At 36.7% G+C, this 24,321-nt stretch overlaps 1 long non-coding RNA gene across 1 annotated transcript in view; it reads right to left on the reverse strand.

Moving 5' to 3' along the window:
* Positions 1 to 1,684: 1,684 nt before the first annotated feature.
* Positions 1,685 to 24,321, reverse strand: part of LOC105477891 (uncharacterized) — an 86,603-nt gene continuing 63,966 nt past the window's right edge. Inside the window, exon 4 of the long non-coding RNA XR_984976.2 lies at positions 1,685 to 2,211. This is a non-coding gene — a long non-coding RNA (uncharacterized lncRNA). The remainder of the gene's footprint in view (positions 2,212 to 24,321) is intronic.

Genomic DNA, 24,321 nt, shown 5'->3' on the forward strand with positions numbered 1-24,321 from the left:
AAACAAAGCTAATGTAAGTCTGATTACTGTTCTGAAACCGCCTTTAATCTACATGGGTTAAAAAAAGCCCTCATTCTTATAAAAAATAACATTAATAAGTAATTTAGATTATTTATTAAATGACAGCCAACAAATATATTAGGCTAGTATAGTACAGTGGTATAAAGGGGATTTTTAAATTTAACTTTGCTATTTACTAGCTGTGTGAACTTTGACAACCTACTTAACTTCCTTAAGACTTCAGTTTCATCATCTATAAAGGCATACCTTGTAGGGTTGAGAAGTAGATGTAATAATGTTTCAAAAATGTTTACACACATTCTATCATTTGACAAGTGCTCAAAAATGTTAACTGTTATTATTATTATTGAACGAATGTTGTCTTGCAATTGCCATACTAATATAGATATTAATTGCCATAGAAAATTGGAGTCTAGAATGGCAGTGTCAAAGGCCACTTAATTTTTCTCTTCTTCTCTCTTCTCCTTTCTCTTTCCACCCCCTTTCCAAATACACACACCATAAAATGACTAAACTACACATTCTTCTTTTGTCTTATATATCGTCAGTATCACCAGTCTCCTCTGCAGTGCTACCACACACACATCCACTAAATACATTTTTCCTTAAAGATATATGCTCTCAGGATGTTGTGAGGGCTTCCTTGCTTTTTCTTTTTTTTCCTTCAACTTTTATTTTAAGTTTGGGGTACATGTGCAGAATGTTCAGGTTTGTTACGGAGGTAAAAGTGTGACCTGTTGCACAGGTCAGCTCATCACATGGTATTAAGCCTAGCATCCATTAGCTATTCTTCCTGATGCTTTCTCTCTTCCTACCCTTCCCCACTGACAGGTCCCAGGGTATGTCGTTACCCACCATGTGTCCATATGTTCTCATAACACAGCTCCCACTTGTAAGTAACAACATGAGGTATTTGATTTTCTGTTCCTGCACTGGTTTGCTGAGGATAATAGCTTCCAGCTGCATCCATGTTCCTGCAAAGAACATGATCTCATTTCTTTTTGTGGTTGCATAGTATTTCATGGTGTATAAACACCACATTTCTTTATACAGTCTACTGTTGATGGCCATTTGGGTTGATTCCATGTCTTTGCTATTGTGAGCACTGCTGCAATGAGCATACACATGAATGCATCTTTATAACAGAATGATTTCTATTCCTTTGGGTATATACCCAGAATTGGGATTGCTGGGTCAAATGGTGTTTCTGCCTCTAGATCTTTGAGGAATCACCACAGCGTCCTTCACAATGGTTGAACTAATTTCACTCCCACCAGTGTAAAAGTGTTCCTTTTTCTCCACAACCTCGCCAGCATCTGTTGTTTCTGGACTTTAATAATCATCACCATTCTGACTAGTGTGAGATGGTGTCTCATTGTGGTTTTGATTTGCATTTCTCTAATGACGAGTGATGTTGAGCCTTTTTAAATTTTTTTTTTGGCCACATGAATGTCATGAGAAGTGTCTGGTCATGTTCTTTGCCCACTTTTTAATGGACTTTGTATTTTCTTGTAAATTTATTCAAGTTCCTTGTAGACTCTGGATATTAGACCTTTGTCAGATGACCAGATTACAAAAATGTTCTCCCATTCTGTAGGTTGTCTGTTCACTGTAATGATAGTTCTTTTGCTGTGTAGAAGCTCTTTAGTTAAATTACCTCAATTGTCAATTTTTGCTTTTGTTGCAATTGCTTTCGGTGACTTCATCATGAAATCTTTGCTTGTGCCTATGTCCTGACTGTCATTGCCTAGATTTTCTTCTAGGGCTTTTATAGTTTGGGGTTTTACATTTACGTCTTTAATCCATCTTGAGTTAATTTTTGTACAAAGTATAAGGAAGGGGTCCAGTTTCAATTTTCTGCATCTGGCTTGCCAGTTCTCCAAGCACTATGTATTAAATAGGGAATCCTTTTCCCATGGCTTATTTTTGTCAGGTTTGTCGAAGATCAGATAGTTGTAGGTGTGTGGTGTTATTTCTAAGTTCTCTATTCTGTTTCATTGGTCTGTTTGTTTTTGTACCAGTACCACGTTGTTTTGGGTAATGTTACCTTGTAGAATATTTTGAAATCAGGTAGCTTGATGCCTCTAGCTTTGTTCTTTTTACTTAGGGTTATCTTGGCAATTCAGGCTCTTTTCTTGTTCCATAGGGTTTCCTTATAAACTATGATAAGGTTTGCCACTTTAGCTGCATCTGTCAGAACAATAGCATAAGTCAAAACTTCGGTAATACACAGCCAGCTAATAGTAACTGTCACCTTCCTTTTGGAACAGTTTTCATTTCTTCAACCGTAGTATTTTTGCAAAGCATGTTTTTGAAATAACAGTTGCTATAAAGTCATTTTCTAATAAGCTTCATTTCCAGAGGACAAATAAGGGACCCTGCCCTATGGAGATCACTGCTCAGAAACTTTACCCCTGTTGCAATATTGCAAGGCATGTCATGCTATTTCCCCATTTCTATGTAAAAATTCAATGTGAAAATTATTTTAATTCCATTCTTTCAGAAATTATTCTAATACAATTTTCTTCTCATCTCACTTCATTTTTTTTTCTTCATGACACATTCCTTGCTACCCTTTTTGCTTGAGGTTTTGATTGCCCTGCTGTATTATTTTTCCACCTTTTTACATATTTATTGTCCCATAAACCTAGATGCTGATTTTCTTTCATACTTGATTTAATTTATTTTGTGAGTTTGCATTCAATTTATGGATTTTGAGATAAATCTCTCTCACTGGTTCTTTACACTATAGACTGCATAAAATCTGATTTATGAAAGTTCACTTTGTTTTTGATGTAAAAGCAAATATTACATTTGATTTGGCCTTGGTCACATGGGTTATTAAGGAGGGAAAATGTTTTTGATACTAGTAAAATTAGTCCTTTTTGATTTTCAGCTGAAGCAAAGAAGAGAGAAATTGACCTTTGCCTGAGTTGGTATTTGAGCTGACTCTGATCTTTGATTATTTTCAAATGTTTATGTAAATCTGGGTCCTGTTTGCAGGACTTTAACAAAACAGCATCTAGAGGAGGACCAGATGCTTTTTAGACTAACGCTGCTTCTGTACTTTTCAAGAAATTTTATTTGTTTTTACTTAAGAATGTACAAATTGTGATGATTAGGTTATTTTATTTTTGATTCTATGAGCTTTTGATGAACAACCTAGGCAGGACCCCAGGACCTATTCCTATACCAGTGTTGGGTATCCATCTTTTACCTATTAGGGTCTTCTAAGTCAAATTTTGTGAGATATTCATGGTACTGCTTACCAATAGACATCATATATATGTTTACAGAAACTACCCAGCAAATAGGAACTAGTCTTTAAGAGAAATGTAGATTTTTTAAAATTGTGATTATTGTAGTGCTCATAATTCAGGGTATTTTTCACTGAGGTTTTTTTGTTGTTGTTGTTGTCAGCAAAATGTATTTCATTAGTTTCAAACCTTTTGTTAACAATGCTTCTGTTTTCAAGAGAGGGTTTGTTTTCCCAATATTTTACCTGGTTTACTTCTGAAGGTTTTATTCATGGAGAGAATTTCTACTTTCTTTCTAGACAATTTTAAAAGGTGAAATCTGTATCATCTTAAAATTAAAGGCGGTATCTCTTCGGAGCTATGTAGGAATATATGATATAAAATGAATCCTTCTACCTAAACAACATGGATACAATACAAAGAAAAAAATCTACCCAACATGAAATAATTTAAATAATTATTTTAAAAATTGAGTTTATAGAGTTAAAACTCCAGAAGAAGAAATCTTAGATATACTTCGATGGTTTCACTGCAGAATTGCACCAAATATTTAAAGAATTAATACCAATTCTATACAATTGCTTTCATAAAATAGGAGAGGAGCACTTTCCAACTCACTTTCTGAGACCTGTATTAGCCTGATACCAAAAGCAGAAAAACTGTACAAAAAAGAAAACTACAGATGAATATTATTCATGAACCCAGACTCAAAAATAATCTACAAAATATTTTTGCAAAAGTGATTCAGTAACATGTAAAAGTAATTATACACCACAATGAAGTGCAAAGCTGGTTCAATATTCAAAAATCAGCCAGTGTCATCCAACACATCAACAAGATAAAGAAGAGTCCAATTATCATATTAATTGATAGAGAAAGAAAACTTTTCATGAACTTCAATACCCGTTTTTGATACATTTTCTTAGCGAAGTAGGAATAGAAAGGAACTTCCTAAATTTGATTTAAAAATATATGAAACACTTACAACTAACATTATATTTAATAGCAAAATACTAAATATTTTCCCCTAATATCTGGAGCAAGGGAAGATTTCTTCTCTTCCTATTCTTAATCAATATGGTAATGGAAGTCCTAACCTGCAGAATGAAGAAAGAAAAGGAAATAAAAGGAATACAAATTGGAAGGAAGATTCAGTGTGTCCCTATGGGAAAATGACATAATCGTCTATGCAGAAAGTCCCAAGAAATCTACCTAAAAAAAAAAAAAAAAAAAAAAAAAATTCCCCCCGAGAACTGACAAGTGAGTTCAGCAAGGTCACAAGATACAGGATCAATATAAAAAATGAATTATATTTCTACATACTAGCAATAAACAAAAATTTTAATATAAATTTATAATTAAAATTATTTAATTATGAAATTATAATTAAAACATTATAAAAGATCACTTATAATTATTCAAGTATTTAAATATTTAGATAAAATATAATAAATTATATACAGGACTTATATGTTGAAAAGTAAAGTGTTAATGAAAGAAATTTTAAGTTCAAAATAAGTGGAGAAATACATTGTGTTTATAGATTGGAAAACCTAACATAGTAAAGACCTCAGTTCTCCTCAAATTCATCTATAGTTTTTTATGTAATTTCCATAAAATTCCCAGTGTAATTTTTGTAGACATAGGCAAGTTATTCTAAAATGTATTTAAAAATATAAAAGGAACCATAACAGTTGAAACAATTTTTAAAAGAAAAATGAAATGAGAATAATCACCGTATACAAATTTAAGACATCACATTGCTATAGTAATCATCATGATTTAGGATTGATGGAGGGATGGAAACACAGACTAAGGGAACAGGACAGAGAACCCAGAGGTAGAACAATATAAATGCGGCCAAAAAGTTTTTTTGCAAAGTTACAAAAGTAATTCAGTGAAGGAAAGATTGTCTTCGATTGTCTTTTCAACAAATGGTACTGGAGCAATTGGACGTCCATAGGCAAAACAAAACAGAAAAAACAACAACAACAAAAAAAACCTCATTTGCACTTAAATGTCTCAACTTACGCAAAAATTAACTCTAAATAAAACATAGATTTAAAAGCAAATGATAAATCTATAAAACTTTTAGAAGAAAACAGGAGAAAATAAAAATCTACAAAACCTAGAGTTAGGTGAAAAAAAGTTCTTAGGACATCAAAGTCATGGTCCATAAATGAAAAAAATCCATAAATTCGACTTCATCGAAATTAAAACTTTATGCTCTGTAGAATATCCTGTTTAAAGGATGAAAATACTAGATACTCCACCTTGAAAGAAAATATTTGCGAACCACATACATACGAGGCTTGACAAAGGACACATATGGATAATAAGTAAAGAAATATAAAAACAGCAGTGAAAATCAACAATTCAAGTAGAAAATGAGCAATGCCATGACTACACACTTCATCAAAGATAACAAATGAACACATGAAAATATATTCAGTATCATTAGCTGTTAGGGAAATGCAAATTAAAGCGACAATGGATATTGCCACATGCCTTTTAGAAGAGCTAAAATTTAAAACATCCTGACAGCACAATACAATGCCAACGAGGTGAGCAGAGAAACTGGATCTGTCATATACTGGCAGTGGAAATGTAAAAAGGTACAACCATTCTGGAAAATAGGTTGGCATTTTCTTTAAAAAGTATACAATATTCTTCCCGTATAACCCAGCAGAAGCTCCTAGGTATTTATCCCTGAAAAATGAAAAATTATCTGCACAAAAATCTGTTCTTGAATGCTCATAACAACTTAATTTGTAATGACCCCACACTGGAAACAACCTAGTTGTTCTTCATTTGATGCATGAATTGTTAAAAATGAAACAAAACAAAACAGGGTACCTCCATACTATAGAATATTACTCAAGCATTAAAAAGGAATAAACTACTGATACATGCAACACATTGGGTGGATTTCAAAGGTATTATGCTGAGGGGAGACAGTGATTATTGAAAGGTTACTTATTGTAAGGTGATGAAATTCAGATTGTAGAGGAATGAGGGACGTGGGCCATTTTAAGAAGTAAAGGAACAAATAGAAACTTTACTTGAGAATCTGAACAATAAAAGGAAAAACACCAATTTGAGTGGCATTATAGAATTTGCCATTTTTAATTCTATTTACACCATTGTTATGACTAATAAAATTGTTTATTGCATAAAGATACAGTTATTTTAAGATGCGCTATTTATCTCCCTTAAGTTAATCTAGAGTGTATAACTAAGTTCATGTCCTTTAAATTTAAGATTTTTTTTATGGCTCACAAAGTTTGTGCCTTAGTGAAGAAACTAGTCTGTAACTTTTTTTGAAAACAGTCTATTTTATTGAGAAGATTCAGGAAAAAAAGGGGGAACTCTCATTTAATATCCCAAGGTCAAAATTAAAAAAAAAACAAGAGAGAAACAAATGATTTCCTGAAAGTCTGACCATAAGCACTCCCATTATTCTCTGTTACAGCACTTTATTATTATTATTATTATTATTATTATTATTATTATTATTATTTTGAGATGGAGTCTCGCTCTTTCACCCAGGCTGGAGTACAGTGGCAGGATCGCGGCTCACTGCAAGCTCTGCCTCCCGGGTTCATGCCATTCTCCTGCCTCAGCCTCCCCAGTAGCTGGGACTAGAGGCGCCCGTCACCATGCCTGGCTAATTTTTTGTATTTTTAATAGAGACGGGATTTCACCCTGTTAGCCAGGATGGTCTCGACCTTCTGACCTAGTGATCCGCCTGCTTTGGCCTCCCAAAATGCTGGGATTACAGGCGTGAGCCACCGCGACCAGCCATTTATTCTTTTTTTAATTCCAATCATACTTTGCAATTTTTATTTTTTATCTATTTGCTTGCTTGTTTGTTGTCTGCTGATTCACTAGAATGAAAGTTCCATGAACATCATACTAACATCACAGGAGGCCTCAAAACTATGTCTGGCACCTATCAGACACTCAGTAAATATTTATGCATGCAGGAATGAATGAATAAAAGATTCGGCCCTAAAGTTTTGAGAACCTGCTGGTTTAAATGAAGAAAACTCTACAGGAGAAAGGCATTCATTGATTTAACAAATACTTACCGAGTATCTATATGTGCTGGGCATTGCTCTAATTGCTTGTAATATTTCATGGAGAAAAAACAAGGTCAAAATATCTGCCCTGATGACGCTTACATTCTAAAGTGGGAAAAATAAAAAATCGAATGGTGGAGGAAAAGGCTGTGAAATGTATCATCACCCACAAAACTTTGCCTGAATTGGAAGATGTGTAAAACCAATATATTTTTCCATGATAAAAAAAAAAAAAGCCTTGAATTTGTTGTTTCTCTTTTTTCTTATCTAGAAGAGGAAAAACTGGAAGGATATCTGGCTAAGACGAAGCACAGCCTGAGCTTCTTTTTTAATGAGTTCTTGCTTTGAACGACACTGATGATGTAATTTTGGGAAACCTGCAAATCTTTGAAATGGGGCTATAGAAATAAAGTTAAGGACCAAAAGTAATGGAACTACTTGATATAAATTCAGATTAATATTACATGTAGAGTGTGAAACTATAAAGTGACATTGTACATAATATGAGGAAAAGGGGCAATAAATTTAGGCAGGTACTAAGAAGCTACTGATTTGTAAAAAGAGCTATTCTGTTCCTGAGCGTTCCAATGTACATGCACAGGATGTGCAGGTTTGTTACATAGGTAAACATGTGCCATGGTGGTTTGTTGCACAGATCATCCTTGCACCTAGATATTAAGCCCAGCATCCCTTAGCTAAGGAATAGTTTGCTTAAAGACTTGATATCTGAAGTATCACTGCCAACCTGACGGCCCTAAGAACAATTATCCAAGTTGCAAGCAACTTGGGAGACAGAATATGGCAAAGAAATCCTTCATAAGTGGTATCAATTGTTGACCACTTATCAAAGATGAAGAGAGGAGCCTTTGAAACCACTCTGATCTCAGTGATAATATCAAGAATCTTTATCTTCAAAAAACTGTCCACACAGTATTCAGAAGGGAAACAGAGTCACTTGAAAGATTAAGAGATTCCCAAGATTGCATAGGAAATGAATAGCATAGCTCAGAGAAACATAAGAAAATCAAATACAAAGCTCTCTAAACATAAATGCTTTGCTATTTTGAAAACTCCTGTAACTGTGTCTTCTATAATAAACATGCAGGTTATCAAAAAGATGTACAGAGAGCCCCTCCATAAGCAGAGTTGTCTAGATATGTCAATGAATGAGCAAGACATTCTTGAGGATGGTCAAGGGGAGATGACATTATGCTGAACATCACTTGTCAGGGAAACATGACAGGGTCATGTTTAGTAGCTAAAAGGGTAGAAAGAATAGAGTCACTGACTCTGTTTCCCAGACATTCCCTACTCTGAACTCTGTGGCAAATTGCTAACCTTATCCCAGCAGGCATCCTCCAAGAGCAACAGCTTATTTATTTAAGCACGTGTGTATGTCTGTATTTGCATGTATATATGAGTGTGTGTATGTGTGTGTGTGTGTGTGTGTGCCTTAACCATAGCTGATGAAAATTTCTTTTTGTAATATTGTCTCTTCCCTTAAAAAAAAAAAAAAAAAAAAAAAGGGACGTTTTCCCAGCCTAACCGTCTACTTGATAGATCAAATTCTTAATGGTAAATGTTTGAATTGTCACATCCAAAACAAGCCTTATTAATCTAAACTCTGTTTAGGCGTTTACACTGAGATTTCTCCATTGACACTCCATTGTACTTATGGAGCAATCTAAATTGCTTCACTGGATGAAATCTTATTCAGGGGTCACAAATGTTGGCTTCATAAGGTCACTTGAAAAAGTTTATTTCCTGGATCCTTTTGAAAAGAGGGGTTTCCTAGGAAATGGCAAACACACATTGGCATGTGGCGCTCTGGCTCTGCAAAACACAGTGCTGCTTGTCTCTGAGCTTGTGGTTCTGAAGTAAACATTGTTAGAGAAGATAGGATGCTGCTTCAACCTTGAAAGGGGAGGGAAGGAAGAAATAGCATTTTCTCAATATAAGCCTCTGTGATAAAACCAAAATGTGAAACTTTATGAATGCTGTTTGAGAGATTCTATTTTTTGATAACTCAGAAATTGCATTTTTGGCAGGGTGGTTTCAAAAAAGGAACACTAGGGCTTTGATTTGGTCCTCTGTTTTTATCTGCAACTTTAATCTATATACAGGGAAGGTTTTCTTTGACATTTGTCGCAGCATTTCTGAGATTGATGCTGCTGCCTATTATTATACAGGAGAACATTTGATACTAAAGTTTCCCGCAGCTCCCATCAGCTTTCTATAGCAGGTCTGCTCTCCTGACATTTAATGTCCCTTAAGCCTGATTTGGTCTGATAACTTCAACATGCCAGCTGCTTTGGGGAGAAATAAAGAACTGCGGTATCCTTGATTCTTCATAGGGATTGTCACCACCTACATCACCAATCACCCATCACCTTTCCCCTTAATATGTGTGAATTAAAGACTCGAAGGAGTACATGCATTGTGTCTGTGTGTACATGTACCAACACAGCAAGATTAAACCAGATTAGAGAAAAAGTAGTCTGCTTACAAACACAACCAAATGACCAGCATGTGTCAACTTCTTGAGATGTCTAGATTATCTTTCTGAAGCTGACTTTTGAGTGAGCCCAGATAAAAGGAAAAGTTCCTTATGCCTCAAAAATCAATTTTTTTCCACAATCATTGAAACACCAAAGAAGTGTGGTTGCTGTAAATGCCTTACCTAACAAAATTTAGGATTATATTTTTAACCGTAACTTAGAATCCAGATTGGATCTCGTTGAAATAAACCAGCACATCCACACATTCCATGAATTGTCAGTGGAATAATACATAGCTGTAAAAAGGATAACAATTTCTCTATATCTTGATCTTAAAGATTTCTGGCATATGTTATCAAGTGGAAAAAGCAAAGTACAAGAATTGTCCATAGTATGCTATTTTTTGTGTAACAAAGGGTGAAATATTTGAGTTTGCTTGCATTTGCATAAGAAAACTTTGAAAGAATATTTAAGAAACGAATCAAAGTGCTAACTAATAGAGTGAGTGAGAAAGGAGGAAATAGAGATGAAATGGGAATAGGAGCTCTTGATTTATATATTTTTACATTATTTTATTTTTAAACATGTGAACATGCTATCCAAAAATTTACAGTTTACTTTTTTTTTTAAATATTAAGGACTTTATTTTCATTTGAGTTTGGTTTGCTATCTGAGAGTATAACTGGGCTTTAGGAGACCTGGAGTTCCCATTTGGTTGAGTTACTGGTCTCTGAGATTTACCACTTAGCTCACAAGATAATCCTAACTAAATTTTGGAATTTGTGCTTCATCATCTGTGTGCACCCTTTCTTTAGCCCATCATAAACTTATGGAGGGCAGGCACCACATCTCTGGTTACAGTGCTGCAGATCGATGTACTCTACTGAATAACACTCTCAATGATATGTTTGAAATAAGAGAAATAATGATGACCCACTTCCTCAGCAGTGAAGACTATTTTTTAAACTCATGGTATTCTGTATCCAAGACAGTGGTTTATAAAAATGTTGTTTACGGTCCATTGCTCATGAAGAAAATTAGCCTTTCTCATTTTAGTCAGCTTGAGAATTATTCAATTTCAATGCAAATGAAAGAACAGAATATGAACTTCCTGAAGTTATCTTCCTAGTGTTATTAAAAATAAGCATCATTACACTGTAGTCAACATACCATGAATGTGCAATTTAAAGATCTAAACTTGGTAGAAGCATGTCATGATGGCTTTGTTAAAATAGGAATATAAAATAAAGTTAGCTTTTTGATCTATCTTCAAACAACCTAATACACCTAAGAAATACAATACCGTGGTATAAATTAAGTGACAAAATATCCTGGAAAACAGCTGAAACAATTAATAAGATCTTAGCTCTTGTCCAAGAATCACAGCATTCACAGAGATCATGTTACGAAGATGTGTGCTAGAGATATGATGGAGCCAGAAGTGAGTCCAGAAAGATGACTAGGTTTACCAGAAGAAAAAGTTCAGGATGCTTCCTCATGAAATCTATATAACCCCATGATATGATTGGACAACAAAACCTGAAATAATTGGCAGAAATTATGAAAAACCCTCAGGGCCAATAAGGGCATTGGAGATAAAGTAGGAAAGACCATCTACAAATCAGCCATTATTGTGAAGTGGACAACTGACTTATAATCTGAAATATTTAGGCATAAGTAATCATGTTTCTGTGTGAATTTGTGGAAACTTTAAAAAGGGTAAAGCTTATTAATAACCTGCTTTTTATTCTGACCATTAGTGGCGACATCTTGACAAGTTATTAACAAATCAGCTTAAACACTGAGAGAGAAGAAAAGAAGGATAGAATAATAATTTTGAGATGAGAATCTGGTGAAGGAAGAGAGCAACAGACAGTTCTCTCCTGCTTTCATCTCTAACCTTGAGGTTAGATGATTTCTGTTAAAAAAAGAAAATGGATTTTTCTGCAGAATAGCAATTTCATGGCCCTTGTTCTGCAGGGAAGATTACTGCTTGGAGAAGTTTTCTCTTTCTCTTTGTCCTATGCTCCTACCTGGCTACTTCTCTCCTCTTTTCCCTGAAGGCAGAGATATGATCTCTGTAGCTGGATCCTGTTCTGCCTCACCTTTTTACTGTGGTCTGGACTACTGAACATTTCAAAGGGAAGGCATAGAAGAAGAAAGATGATGATTATAATCCTTCTGGTTCCTTGGGTCACCCTGCTGGGGACTTCTCCTCGTTCTACCTTGTCGAAATATGGATGGTAACCAGAAGTTCTGACCTACTTCTCCTTGCTTGCTACCCCTCTGATTTTCAGGGAACCCTAATAAAGAAAATAAGGAAATAAGTTTACAAGTTCCACAACTATGTAAATAATTTAGCAACCTCCAAAATGAATTTGCATTAATATAGTCAGGGCTCCCAGAGCGTCTATAATAGTAATTTTACTTTCTCACTTTCTACTAGCTCCAAATCATCCCTGTTCATTACTGCATAGGGACTCTCTTATAAACTCAGTAGAAATCACAGTAATTTTCTAAAATCTTCTGCTTAGGTCTACAAAAACCTGGTTTTGTTTTTCAATCTACGTTTATCTTTAGCTGGACTAAAAACGTGAAAGCTTCTGCAATATATGTGGCTTTGTCACTCTGATTGGCCTTTAGGGATTGCCCAAAACACATTGGTGACTGCCCAGGGCGTATGCAATGACCTGCACGTTTTTAGTGTTTTTCAAGAGATTCAACAGATGGGATAATTGTTGTCCCTGAAAGCTCTGCCTGGTGGTCTACCATCCCAGGAATTTGCCCACATTCCTTTGTGTTGGTTTTCTGACACTGCCCTTTGCAGCACGGTTTCACAGGTATAATAGGATTTTACTTTTAAGGTAGCAGGCAAGCTGCCTGGCAAAGAATCTACTTACAGAGAGGAGGCACTACCCTTCCCATTCCCTTGCCTCTGTGCTAGGAATCTTTGATTTAGTGCACTGTAGCTGCTGCAGTTCATTACTGTACATTTTAGAGTCAAGCACGACTGTATCAGTGGGTTACCCCCTAAAATGCTATACTCATTGCGATAATAGCTAAGGATATTACAGACAGGAGGAGTGAATGCTGCCTTTGGAGCGTCACTACTCTCTGCCTAAAGTGGGCTTCCAAATAAAAGGGAGAGTGCTACCTTATAAGCTAGCTGTTGTCTCTAACAGTAACCCTATGAATTATGGCTATCCTCCAGTTCAGGGTTCTAAAATTCCAGGTGAGGGGCAAGGGCTTGTAACTATGGCTAGATCACCCCAAAGTGACTGTGAGGTTCCAAGTACCACAGCAGAGGAGCCAGGGCTGAGGAATATGTGAGAACTGGGCTGATCAGTAATCTCTCTTGATTGGTATTTACAATCCTAATTCATGGCTTGGCCACCTCTTTGCTCAGCTCACAACATGCTGGTTGTATTAGTCTGCTTTCACACTGCTATAAAGAACTACCTGAGACTGGGTAATTTATGAAGAACAGAGGCTTAATTAACTCACTTTCTCAGGCTTAACAGGAAGCATGACTAGGAGGCCTCAAGAAACTTACAATCATGGTAGAAGGAGAAGGGAAAGCAAACACATCTTACCATGGTGGAGCAGGAGAGAGAGAGCAAGGAAGGAAGTGCCACATACTTTTAAACCATTAGATCCTTGTGAGAACTCACTTACTATCATGGGAATGGCAGGGGGGAAATCCACCCCCATGATCCTATCACCTCCCACCAGGTTCCTCCCACAACAATGGGATTTTTAATTCAACATGAAATTTGGAAGGGAACACAGCACCAAACCATATCAGTGAGTTTTACAGGAAAGAATGCCATGATATGCAGTGTTTGCTGGGACTCTGAACCCAAGAACCTCAGTTTGAACCACTCATATTACAAAGAATGGAGATATCATATCCAATGACAAAACACCTACAAGAGAGACTATATGGTCCAGTAGATACAGTAGTAAAGGAGGCAACAATGACCATGGATCTTTGGTCTTGTCTGTGCTATTGAGTTATCCGTCACTTTGTGCAAAGTCTTTTGCCCTTTAAAGTTCTTGACAGGGAAATGACAACACTTGCTGGTTGATGAGCCTCCTAGGGCTGTACCTTTCAGAGGGGCACTACTGAAGAATTGTGAGCCCTCTTTCTCTCTTACACTTCCTACCCCACCCTGCTCCTGTTGTAATATCAGCTCTGCTTCTGTAACTACCCATGTCCTTGAAACTTACTGACGATCCACATGATAGGCATTCTTCCTAGTGTTGCTCTCTTTCTTCTCATACACATAAGTATAGAAATTCTATATTTGTTAGGCTGCTAAATAAAGGAGAGGCCTTCTTTAGATAATAAATAATATATCCAGTAACTATTTATATTGATTAACATTAATATGATACTTGATATAACTATCTTTTTATTTTCTTCTAGAGGTTGGGTACTCTGCCATGGTTCACATTATAGCTGGCCTCACAAAAGCTATCCAGGACAGGGCTTATTATTCCTACTTTGCATGCAGTGAAACTGAGGTTCATTTTCAAATATCGTGCAATTTACATAATTTGTCCAGAATATATCCCTTCAACCTCATACAAAAGACTTCTTTTGTTCCCTCCTTTTTGCTGTAATTTCACACTTAGTATCCAGATTTATTGGAGACTTTTGCATCTGAATTATAATATTATTTTTAAGTATAACAGTTTAGCCAAACCATTAATGAATATAGAGCTTCATCCATCTGAAGTCTTCATTCACACAACCCACTCATAGGGACAAATCTTTGACCTTATGAAAATCTTTAACTTTCATACTTCTGAAGAAGAATCTCTGGCTACAACCTCCTGTCTCGAATAGCTTTCTCATGTGCTTACTTTCCATATGCCCTCTCCTTAAATCTAGTGCCAGCCCTAGTTTCCAGACTAACTCGTTTTCTCCTGATGGTTCAGATTTCTCCTTGATCCATCGTGTCTGTCACTTTCAATGCAAAATGTCCCTTCATTCTCTTGACCTTTTGTTTTTCTGTGATACCTACCCTAAAAACTCAATTACCTTTTGTCTCAATCATCTTTTGCCTCCCTAACTCCCTCTCATCCTTTGGATCTCTGTTCAAATATCACATCATCAGGGCTTACCCCCACTCCACAGATCAGTTTGGTCACTGTGTTTCATGCTGTCACAGTAGCCTGTACTGTTTCTTCATAGCACTTGTGAGAGTTTGTAATTTATAGACTTATTTATTTAATTATTTGCTCCACCAAGGCAGAATTTATGTCTGTTTGGCTTACCTGGTACACTTTAGTTCCAGACCACTACTTCTCTACTCTCTAGCAAAATAAGACAAAACAAATAAGATACAAATGAAACAAAACAAACTTGCTTCTTTCTTTGACATGCATGCAATATGGCTATATTCTTTTTCCTGTCTCCTCTTTGCTGTGTCAGACTTGGGATATTTCCTTATTTTCTTGAAACCTTGATCCTGGTTCACAGCCATTCTTGTGGCTCCAAATCCCGTCATTGCTCTCATAATCACAACATGCAATTGGATGATCTATCCAATACCTTGCACTCTGCATATTTCTGCTTACTGTTCACCCACTGCATCCTTTTCACCCATTTCTTTGCCATACCCTGCATCTTGTCATCATGAGAAATTGAACCACCTCTAAATTTCAATATCAATATCAAACATTCAATTCTGACAATATTATCCCTGAATTCTCCTGCTTACTTATTCAAGCTCTCTCACTCCAGCAATTTTTTATCTCATCCAGATTTCCAATCCATTGACCCTACTGACATCTTTCTGCTTTCATTTTTTTCTATAACATCATTATAAAGTCTTCTTTATGGACGCCCTCAACTCTGTCATCCTCCTTTCCTACTGCAATCACTTTCTAACATACCACCCTCAATAGACTTAACTATCTTCTCTATACCTGCACAAAAGCAGCAAAATCTTGCTGGAAAAAATTATCTGTTGAAAAATTTTATTCTAGCCGGATGCGGTGGCTCACGCCTGTAATCCCAGCACTTTGGGAGGCCGAGGCGGGCGGATCACGAGGTCGGGAGATCGAGACCATCCTGGCTAACACGGTGAAACCCCGTCTCTACTAAAAATACAAAAAATTAGCCGGGCGTAGTGGTGCGCGCCTGTAGTCCTAGCTACTCGGAGACTGAGGCAGGAGAATGGCGTGAACCCAGGAGGCGGAGCTTGCAGTGAGCTGAGATGGTGCCACTGCACTCCAGCCTGGGCGACAAAGTGAGACTCCGTCTCAAAAAAAAAAAAAAAAAGAAAAAGAAAAATTTTACTCTAAATTCATATTCACAATCCTCAGTCAGTTAACACTGCCTGGAATTCCAAGTATGTTTCCCTAGTAGATTTCCTACTGTCAGGAACAACAACAACAAAAAATCACAAAACTATTTATATCTTTTCTCCTCAAAGCTTCCATACGTTTCCTCTCTCATTCTGAAATAGTGATTTCACATTATATTTAATTGAGACATTAGAAGACATCAATGCAAATGGCTTCATTTCTCTATCACCAAATTTAACTTTCACTTGCAACCACCTTCTCCTTCCCTCCAGTGACAGGGAAGCTGGCTGCATGTACTTTATGGAGGAATCTATTCCTCCACTTGTACTCTGGGTCCCATCCTCATTCACCTGCTTAAGGAACTTGCTTTTTAAGTTACCCTCTTTGACTCTTACTTCATCAGACTTTTCCTCTCTATAGATCATTTCTAAGAAGTATGAAGACATAATCTAGCATCTTTTATCTTTATAACCTCCTTTGATTCTACATCCCTGTTAAACTATTTTCTCATTTTTCTCCTTGCCTTCATGGTCAGATTTTAGTGGAAATATTAGATTGTCATGAAAAAATCTTGCCTAACTATCTTTCCTCGTGATTACTTGTACCTACCCTTTACTCCTCCTGCACATACTCATCACCACTCATGCCTATCTTAGACTCATTCCTCCCTACTTCCTCACCTGTCTCTAATTTCCTCACCACCACACTCCATCTAGATTACCTGGCCATTCCCCACAGAGGAATTGGAGAATTAGACTTCTAATATACACATTGAATCATAATGTTCCCTGGTTAAAAATATTCAATGACTTTCATTTGACTTAAAAGCCAATATTGTTATATACTTAATAGAAACAGTTAATAAAGAAGAAGAGAAGAAAATGACAATAGCAAAGTAAGCCGGAACATTTTCTTTCCTCATAGGACTTAGAGTGATTTGGGAGACACACTGGTATTCAACAGATGTTCACAAAGATAACTGCCATCGTTAATAGTGTGATAAAGGAAAAATAGAGGGTGCTAGGAGAACATATAATAGCAATTTCTTCCCTGTAGAAACAACATTTACCCTGGGATCTTAAGGGAGAGTGTGATTAGTGAAGTTTTCAGGCAGGAAGGTAGGACTGTACACACAAATACCTTGAGACAGGAAGGGGTATGGGGCTTTAAGTCACTGAAGTATGTCCATGTGACTGGAGCATTGGGGGTGGGTGGCAGAGTCGCATGAGGTAGTGCTGGAGAGGTGAACAGTAGCTAGATATTGCACAACTTTGTAGACCATTTAAAAAAGTTTAGATCTCGGCCGGGCACGGTGGCTCAAGCCTGTAATCCCAGCACTTTGGGAGGCCGAGACGGGCGGATCACGAGGTCAGGAGATCGAGACCATCCTGGCTAACACAGTGAAACCCCGTCTCTACTAAAAAATACAAAAAACTAGCCGGGCGAGGTGGCGGGCGCCTGTAGTCCCAGCTACTCGGGAGGCTGAGGCAGGAGAATGGCGTGAACCCGGGAGACGGAGCTTGCAGTGAGCCGAGATCCGGCCACTGCACTCCAGCCTGGGCGACAGAGCGAGACTCCGTCTCCAGAAAAAAAAAAAAAAAAAAAAAAAAAAAAAAAAAAAAAAAAAAAAAAAAAAAGTTTAGATCTCATTCAAGAACAAATGGCTGCCACTGAAGGATTTTAAAAAATATTCTGAATGAGTTTTGTTTTTTAACAAGATCATTTTGGTTCCTGTGTGATTAATATATGCAGTTGAAGATCAGATGCAGGTAAATTAACTAATTAGTCTACATTTCCAGGAAAGAGATAGTTGTAGTTTGGACCAGGATGCTTTTAGTAGACACGTGAGAAGTGGATAGGTTCAAGACGTTTTAGAAGTTGGATTGACAGGGCTTAGATAGGTTCAAGATATTTTAGAATTTGGATTGACAGAGCTTGGTAATTGATTAGATTTAGAGGGGGTGCTAATGGTGACAGACATGTCGGGGATAATGAATATGTCAAAGATCTATCTCAAGTTTCTAACATGAGTAGATGGATCCATAGAATAGCCTGTTCTGGAAAACGGAGTGTAGGAAGATGAGCTGGTTTAGGAAAGAATGTAACAGATCAGAGTTCAAACATTGAAATTGAGATTTTTGTAAGAAATTCCAGTCAGACTTGAACTATGAGATTGAAAACTAGGAAATATCCTTGATTTATCTTCTTCTCTAAACTCCATGCAGTTCATCAAATGTGGCTGTAATTAAAAAAAAAAAAATGTTATTCTAAATCCAAACCCTTCCCACTACCTCCACTGCTTTGACCTTAAATTGAACTATTCTAATTTGTCTTGTATGTTATTTCCTAATTGTCTCTCTGTGGCCCTCTTCTAGTCTCTTCTCCACAAAGCAGCTTAGAATAATACCTTTAAAAGACAAATTTTGTCCTACGACACCCCTGCTACACTCTTACTTTGAAACACCGCATTCTTATTTTGCCAAAAGATCCTAAAGGAGTTCCTGTCTTCCTCCCTAAACTTTCATCCTTGCCCCTTTCTTAATGATGTACTATGTGGCCACTCTGACCCTCTTCCTGTTTTTTAACAAGATCACCCCTACTTCAGGGTTGTTATCCTATTTGTTCATTGTACTTAGAATTATTTTCTCCTTCTCACTGTATGAGATTGATTTAAATGTCACTTGAACATTCTATATAAAATAGGCTAGTCTTCCAGGATTGTGAATGTGTTGTTGGATTACACCACTGATATTCAGAGTTGTAATTATTTCTTGGCATATGTGTATAACATATAAGAGGAAGATGTGCTCAATGACTTTTCTTTTGTTTATACAAGATAATACATTTTTATATCATTGAGGGTTATTTTGGGGCTTGTGATGTAGAAAAGGTACAGCAGCAGGAAGGGAGGATGTTGTTGTATGAATAAAAGTGCTTTATTACTTTATTCACAGAAAACAGCTGTTGCTTAACATATGCCTCCTGATCTTGATTAATTGTAGAATACAGTAGTGAAAATGTGTCTATGATCATCTCAGAGCACTGTGTGGATAAAATGGCTATCAAATTAAAAATCTCTGTTTACCATACTGAAGACTTCTGACTCTCGAGGCAAAAGGTAATTATTCAAGATTATACCATGAATGAAATTAACAAGACCCTGATAACATCAGTGTTATATGATTCTGTTCGACTTCCAATAGGATTGTGTCTCAGCAACATCATCAGCACCTTGAAGAGTCTGAACCTGTTACTTTAGGGCACACTTTTTAACGTTGAAAATAAACATCTCAACCAAAAGAAAAGCAGCATTAATATTAACAAAACATAAAGAGATTCAGTAAACAATTTGGCCAGAATTTATAAGATTTGTTGGCTGATTGGAAGCAGGGATTTGAGAGAGAAGGAGAAGTCTAAAATAAGTCCAGAGTTTCCAATTTATTCGTGTTGTAAAATTAACCTGGAAATAGCAATAGGAAGATCTAATTTGGATTTATTTTAAAGATTAACTGGGTTACTTTCATGAAATCTGCGTTAAAATATCTGGTAACTAGAAGGAAGTATGGATCCAGGACTCAAGAAAGAAGGAATGAGAATATAATCACTGTAGAAGCCAGGGATATGTAGATGATCACCTTAAAAGAGCATGAAAAGGGCTGGGTGTGGCAGCTCACATCTGTTATCTCAGCACTTTGGGAGGCCATGGTGGGCAGATCACTTGAGGAGAGGAGTTTGGACCAGCCTGGCCAACGTGGCAAACTCTGTCTCTGCTAAAAGTACAAAAATTCACTGGGTGTGGTGGCACCCAGCTGTAGTCCCAGCTACTTGGAAGGCTGAGGTGGGAGGATCACTTGAACCCAGAAGGTGGAAGTTGCAGTGAGCCAAGATTGCACCACTGCACTCCATCCTGGATGATAGAGCAATACTCTGTCTCAAATAATAAACATAATAATCATAATCATAATAATTTTTAAAAATAAAAAGGTCATGGAAAGTAGAAAGAAGGGAATAAATAAAAAAGATGGAATCTGATAAGCAACAACATACAAAGAATAAGCATAGGAGGAAAAAGTCATAAAGGATCGTGAGATTCGGAAACAGAAAAAATAAGAGAATAATAGCAAGTGACATTGAAAGAGGGAGTGGGCAAGCAAGTCCAAGCCAGAAGATTCCAAGTTGGATAAGGACTGAAAAGAGGTCAATGGGTTTGTTAGATTTTGGTTATCCTATTACACATAGCTTAATTTGAGTTAGAACTGTGCCCTTTTGAAGAACAAGGGAAACATTTCCAGAAACTTCCTAACAGACTTCTGCTAATGATCTTTGACCAGAATTGTGACCCATGTCCATTATTAAACCTATCACTTGGAAGAATAATTTGAATGATCATAGCATTTACCAACCATGAGTTACCTACTGAGGCTGCAGCATGAGTCCTCTCTGTGTTGGGCTGAGACTACCCAGCCCCTGAAAAAATTTGGATTCTGTAGGCATGAAAATGATTGATGACTGGGTAAGTAACCAACAGTGTGTGCCACAAGGAGGAAGTAAGTAAGGAATGTGTGTGTGTGTGTGTTTGTGTTTGAGAAATGGGAGGGGACGTGTGGGGGGAGAGAGAGAGAGAGTGGGGGGGGAGAGAGAGAGAGAGAGAAATAAAGAAAGAAAGAAAGAAAGAAAGAAAGAAAGAAAGAAAGAAAGAAAGAAAGAAAGAAAGAAAGAAGGAAGGAAGGAAGGAAGGAAGGAAGGAAGGAAGGAAGGAAGGAAGGAAGGAAGGAAGGAAGGAAGGAAGGAAGGAAAGAAGGAAAGAAGGAAAGAAATTAATTTTCTGAATATAGGTATAGGTGGCCAGGTCAACAGTAAAGGATAAGGGGGATGCTTGAGGCTTTGAGAAGGTGATAAAAATGTAAACAGCATTTATGAGGATTGAGGAAAGGGGTATATATGTCTGAGAGTACTCTACCTGTTTGGGAGACATGAAAAGTGCTGTCAGCATGAGAAATGTTATTTTCATGTTCAATTTAAACCAATGAGGAGTCAAATATATTAGAGGTGGAATGAGACACATGACTATCCTGTCTTGTCTTTTTTTTTTTTTTTTTTTTTTTTTTTTTTTTTTTTTACTTAAAGTTCTGGGATACATCTGCAGAATGTGCAACCATCCTGTCTTTTCATGCAGAGGCCTAGCTACTCTCTCAGCAGATGGTTGGAGCTTTGTTCGGGCTCACCTTAAATGTCCTGGCTGATGAAATTTCCTCAGCTTCCCTTGGGAGCCTACTCCATCTTCCAATAGTTTTGGGTGTCAGGTCACATACCCTGTGGTCTTCATGTCATGCTCCTTTATTTGCTTCTGTTAGTCTTCTGGTGAAAGGATTCCCCTTCTGTGGGATTTTACATTCAGACTCTTCTCACATCTCTCAGTCACCAGTTACACTGTTAAATGCAGGATTTTCTTTGTTTTGTTCTAGTTTTAGTTAGTTTTTCCTTTCTTCCTTCCTTCCGTCCTTCCTTCCTTCCTTCCTTCCTTCCTTCCTTCCTTCCTTCCTTCCTTCCTTCCTTCCCTCCTTCCTTCCCTTCCTTTCTTCCTTCCTTCCTTCCCTTTCTCCCTCCATCCCTCCCTCCCTCCCTCCCTTCCTGCCTTTTTCCTTTTTTCTTTTTTTTCCAGGATCTCCCTATGTTGCCCAGTCTGGAGTACAGTGGCTATTCACAGGCGTGATCATAGTGTACTCTATCCCCACACTCCTGTGCTCAAGCAATCCTCCTGCTTCTGCCTTGGAGTAGCTGGGAGTGCTGCCTTGCTTTAGTTTTTTTATTCTTTCCTCATCCACCAGTTCTTCCACACCTTTTAACAATGAATACTGATTCCCCTCATAATACCTGTGAATTCTCGGGGCCTTTATAAATGCGATATTTCTTATATAAACTATTACAGAATAGGTGGAATAATCTCATAAAATAAACTCCTAGTTTTATAATTTTGTAAGTTTGAATTATCCTCCCTGACCCTCCATCCCTGCTTGAGGAAGCCTACAGGGAAAACTCCATTATTTTAGGGAAATATCCTCAGGGCAGTCTCGATTACTTTAGGGAAACATATCCTGGTAGTCTCCTAACAAATACTTCTGCCTCTAATCTCTTTCTTTTTTAAAATATATATTGCAGACTGTGGCCAAGTTGACCTTCTCCCAAACTCAATTTTCTTCATGTCCATTCCCTGCTCAAAACTTTTAATGCCTATCCATCACCTAGATATTGAAGCACAATCTCTTTAACCCTTTATTCCTTTTACCGTTCACTCCCAGAAAACTTTAGCAAATCATTCCTCCAGTGTTATAAATTTGGAACTAGTCAGCACTTCTGCTCACAGTATTTCTCTTAACCAAAATGGTTTCTATGCTTTATCTGCTTATCCTATTCCCAGACATTTCTATTGCTTGTCCTCAAGCCCTGGCTTTGGCATAAAATATTTACGGATCTTTTCTGCTTCTGAAATCTTATTGCTGGTAAGTCCATACTCATAGTGGACTCATTCATAGTGTCAGATTTCCTAATGCCATAGTGTTACTAGTTTCATTGCTAGTTAATTCTTTGTGAAGGTTCCTTGAAATCAGGATGCATTTTTTAATCAACTTTGTAAGCAAGTTTGTTGAGCAATTTTGTTCAAGCAATTTAATTTCCCTGAGCTGCAAATTTCTCATCTATGAAATGACAATGGTAATAATAATAATTTCACTGGGTTGTTGTATTAAAGAAATGAAAATGTATGGCTAATAAATACTATATAGACAGGTATAAATTATGCTTTATTGTATCCTTTATATGCTTCATATATTTAAAGCAATGCTGAATTTTAATAGGTGCTCAATAAACATTTGGTGAAATGAATGGTTAATTTGTTCCTTTATGAGAAGTTACCCTTCTCTAACATTTTTTTTCTTACTTTGTCTATTTTTTCCTGACTCCCTCCCTCCTTTTCTCCCTCCTTTATTCCTTCTCTTCCTTCCATTTTTCTTCTCGGTTCTTCTTGCTTCTCTTTCTACTCCTTTTGACACTGAGAAACTCTGGAAATAACTTAAATATATCCAGATTCTAGGTGAAGTTGAATTAGTCCCATAGTCTTTAGGAGATGATCAACTACACTGCAAATGAATAAACATAGTTGTTTGATTTTGCTATTTTATGGGAGTGGATTCAGTTCTGATCAAGCCTTCTGAGATGTAATAGGGACTAATTTACTATTCAGGTACACAGAAATACCACCTCCATTGGAAATCATCCAGGAAAGATTATATCAAAGTTACCCATTCCTCTGTCCCAATAATCTAGTGGGCATGAAGACTTACAGAGTTTAATTAAATAACTACTATATGTGTTTGTTTTGGTGGTATTAATATTGAGGGAAATGAGGGCATAAAATTGAGTGCAACAGAGGGAGTGCGTGTGTGTGGTGTGTGGGTGTGTGTGTGTGTGTGTGTGTGAACATCCAAATATGCAAAGAAGAGTCTAATCAATTCTTGACTGGAATCTGTGTTTTGTACTAGAATTAACTATTCTTGGTAATAAACTCAGACATATGGCCCGTCAACTACCTGCATTGAATTCTGTTAGTTTCATTCACCCTGAACATCTTTCTTTAACTTTGTTGACTTCTACCCAGCACTGTCTGCTCACTCTCTCTTCTTGTTATTTTATGAAGAAGACAGTTTCTTTGAAAAATAATTTGATATGTTCCTGAAAAATGTTACCATATTAATTTTTAGGGATAAAGTTAGAATGTACTCCCAAAATTGTTGTTTAGTCTTCTGTTAACTGCTAATATTAATAAACCTTGGTGCTGACTGAAGGAATTATCATGTGACCCTGTGCTTACAGGACTCAGACATGAAACACTACTCTGAACTGAAAAATTCATTTTTACATTTCCCAGCTGCCTTACCAAATGAAAGAATTACAACTATTCCAAATGCAAGTTTGTTTTATTTCCTTTTTAACAGTAAAATCAGTCTATTATAATAATTATTTTATAAAGATCTCTTTTTTTTTTTTTTTGCCATTTTAAGGTAGCTGAATTTATTGTGTCTGAGAACTGGTTAGCCAACCAACCCAGGCTGTACAATTGTAACTGTCCAAAGAGTCCCAATTAACAGA

This window comes from Macaca nemestrina, chromosome 7 (assembly GCF_043159975.1).
Source record: "Macaca nemestrina isolate mMacNem1 chromosome 7, mMacNem.hap1, whole genome shotgun sequence".
Taxonomy (NCBI): Eukaryota; Metazoa; Chordata; class Mammalia; order Primates; family Cercopithecidae; genus Macaca; species Macaca nemestrina.